Below are 3,324 nucleotides of genomic sequence, written 5' to 3'. Positions count from 1 at the left end.
AACTTCACGAACGATCGGGACACGCACTGGAATCGCTTTAAATTAACTTGTTTTGACTTTATTCGGCTGGATTGAGTGTTTTCGTCGTGTCGTTGCGATGTGTCTTGGCTCTGAGTCCCCCGGCTCCGGCCCCGCCCCCCGGCCGGCGCCGTACCGCGTTTACACAAAGGAGGAACTCATGAAACTGCGGAGAACAGTCGTCTTACCCGGAGATCGTCACGTTATCCCGGCGGACATCCTAAGGAAAACGCAACGAAGCAGACGGGCTGGACGTAAACTCCGAGAGAAGAGAGGAGAAAACAGGAAGTCGGTTCCCGCCGTAGTCATGGGTAACGTGAGATCCCTTCAAATAAAATGAAGGAAATAGCGAGCCTCATGCGGTCCCAGAGGATTTATAGGGACAGCAGCGTCTTGATTTTCACAGAGACCTGGTTAACAGCAGAAATGCCAGACTCTATTGTAGGTTTGGACAATTTTCATCTGCTGCGGGCGGACAGAACGAGAGAATGCTTGAAGAAAAGAGGTGGAGGTCTGGCGGTGTATGTGAACACGAGCTGGTCCAAACCCGAACACTGCACAGTGAGGGAGCAGCTATGTAACTAGGATATTGAACTATTGGCTATTGGCATGAGGCCATATTATCTGCCCCGGGAGTTCTCACATGTGATTTTGATCGCAGTCTATGTGGCCCCGTCTGCCAATGCTGAAGATGCTTGTGAAGCACTGCTCTCCTGCACTTGTAGGCTGCAAACACAGCATCCACAGGCTCTCTTCCTCATCTCTGGTGACTTTAACCACGCTTCTCCCTCTTCTGTTCTACCAACATACACCCAGTATGTTACCTGCCCCACCAGAGAGAATAGAACATTGGACTTGTTTTTTGCCAACACCAAGGAGGCTTATTCCTCTTCCCCCCTCCCTCCCCTTGGCAGCTCGGACCACAACCTTGTACATCTGAGGCCTGTGTATGAACCCATCGTGCGCAGGCAGCCTGTGGTGTCCTGTGAGGTGAGGATGTGGTCTGCTGAGAGCGAGGAGGCTCTGAGGGACTGCTTCACCACTGTCTGGACTGAGCTTTATGACCCACATGGGGAGGACATCAACACCATCACAGAGTGCATCACGGACTACATCAACTTCTGTTTTGAGAACATTGTTCCCTCCCGGACGGTGCAGTGTTTTCCAAACAACAAGCCATGGATTAACCATGAACTGAAGGCTCTGCTGAAGGAGAAGAAGAGAGCCTTCAGGTCAGGGAACAAGGAGGAGCTGAGGACTGTGCAGAAGGAACTGAGGAGGAAGATCAGGCAGGCTGAGGCCGGCTACAAGAGGAGGATGGAGGAGCAGCTGCAGCAAAAGAACATTCAGGGAGTGTGGAGGAGCCTGAAAACCATCTCGGGCTTCAAAATCCCCCCTGCCCAGACAGAGGGGGATCTACAGTGGGTGAATGATTTAAAATGCTCACTTCTTGAGGTTTGATCGGTCACCCGCCCCTCCCCCTGCACAGCTGCATGCTCCCTCTTCCACAGCTGGACAATGCCCTGCATCTGTTCCTCTTCGCTTATCTGCCCCGGACCATCAGCTCCCCACTTCGCCTGGACTCAACCATCCCCCCAGCACATGGTCCCCCTGCCAACCACTGACTGTCACAGCAGCACAGGTGAGGAGTGAGCTGAAGAGGATTAAGTGAGGAAGGCAGCAGGACCTGATGGCATCAGCCCCAGGCTCCTTAAGTCCTGCGCAGATGAACTGTGTGGAGTTATGGAGCATGTCTTCAACATGAGCCTGAAGCTGAGGGTGGTACCACAGGTCTGGAAGACCTCCTGTCTGGTACCTGTGCCTAAGACACCGCGCCCCAAAGACCTCAACAGCTTCAGGCCAGTGGCTCTCACGTCCCACCTGATGAAGACACTGGAGCGGCTGGTCCTGGACCACCTCCGCTCCACCGTGAGCTCAGCCATGGACCCGCTGCAGTTTGCATATCGGTCTGGCATCGGAGTGGAGGACGCTGTCATCTCCCCGCTGCACCGCTCTCTCTCTCACCTGGAAAAGCCTGGCAGCTCTGTGAGGATTCTGTTCTTCGATCTTTCCAGCGCCTTCAACACCATCCAGCCGCTGCTCCTGAGGGACAAGCTGGAGACGGCTGGTGTGGAGTATGACCTGGCAGAGTGGATCCTGGACTACCTCACAGACCGACCCCAGTTTGTGAGAGCCCGGAACTGTGTGTCTGACACTCGGACCTGCAGTGTGGGGGCGCCCCAGGGCACTGTCCTCGCGCCCTTTCTCTTCACCCTTTACACTGCAGACTTCAGACATGACACGGACAGCTGTGTCCTGCAGAAGTTCTCTGATGACTCTGCCATCATCAGACTCATCACGGACGACGATGACGCGGAGTACAGAGGACTGGCGCAGGACTTTGTGGACTGGTGTCAGCGGAACCACCTCCTCATCAACGCGGGGAAGACCAAGGAGATGGTGGTGGATTTCCGCAGACGCCACCCCACTGCCCCCTCGCCAGTGAACATCCAGGGACGGGACATTGAGAGAGTGGACTCATACAAGTACCTGGGTGTTCATCTGAACCACAAACTGGACAGGACTCATAACACAGACGCACTGAGGAGACTCAGGTCTTTTGGAGTGACAGGGCCACTCCTGAAGACCTTCTACGACTCTGTGGTGGCATCAGCCCTCCTGTACGGTGTGGCCTGCTGGAACAGCAGCATCACAGAGAGGGAGAGGAAGAGGCTGGACAGAGTCATCAAGAAGTCCAGCTCTGTCCTGGGCTGTGCTCTGGACTCGGTGCAGGAGGTGGGGGACAGGAGGGTCCTGGCTAGATTCACATCTATGCTGGACCATGAGTGTCACCCCCTGCAGGACACTCTGTCCGCTCTGGAGAGCAGCTTCAGTGAGAGACTGATCCACCCTCGCTGTGTGAAGGAAAGGTTCCGTAGGTCTTTCCTTCCTGCTGCTGTCAGACTTTATAACAAAAACTGTTAGTACTGAACACTCGCAATACTGACCTAAGCTAAAACTGATGTGCAATTCTGTCATATGTGCAATTGCTGTTGGAATTCATGTGCAATTCACGTGCAATTACTGTGAAATTCATGTGCAATCTATATGCTGTCGTGACACATATTCATGTGCAATTACTGTCGTGATCACATGCAATGGGAGATCCTCTACTGAAAGTGTTTTTCAGACTTCCCATAAGTGATCTGTTCTTTTCTTCTGTATCTACCTCTGTATCTACCTGCGTTGCACCAATGAAATTTCCCCATGTGGGACAATAAAGGAATATCTTATCTTATCTTATAT

This window comes from Eucyclogobius newberryi, unplaced genomic scaffold (assembly GCF_026437365.1).
Source record: "Eucyclogobius newberryi isolate DKJ021-1_F unplaced genomic scaffold, fEucNew1.0.hap1 SCAF_4, whole genome shotgun sequence".
Lineage (NCBI taxonomy): Eukaryota > Metazoa > Chordata > Actinopteri > Gobiiformes > Gobiidae > Eucyclogobius > Eucyclogobius newberryi.
The sequence above is the reverse complement of the archived record's forward strand: the minus strand, read 5'-3'. Positions refer to the sequence as shown.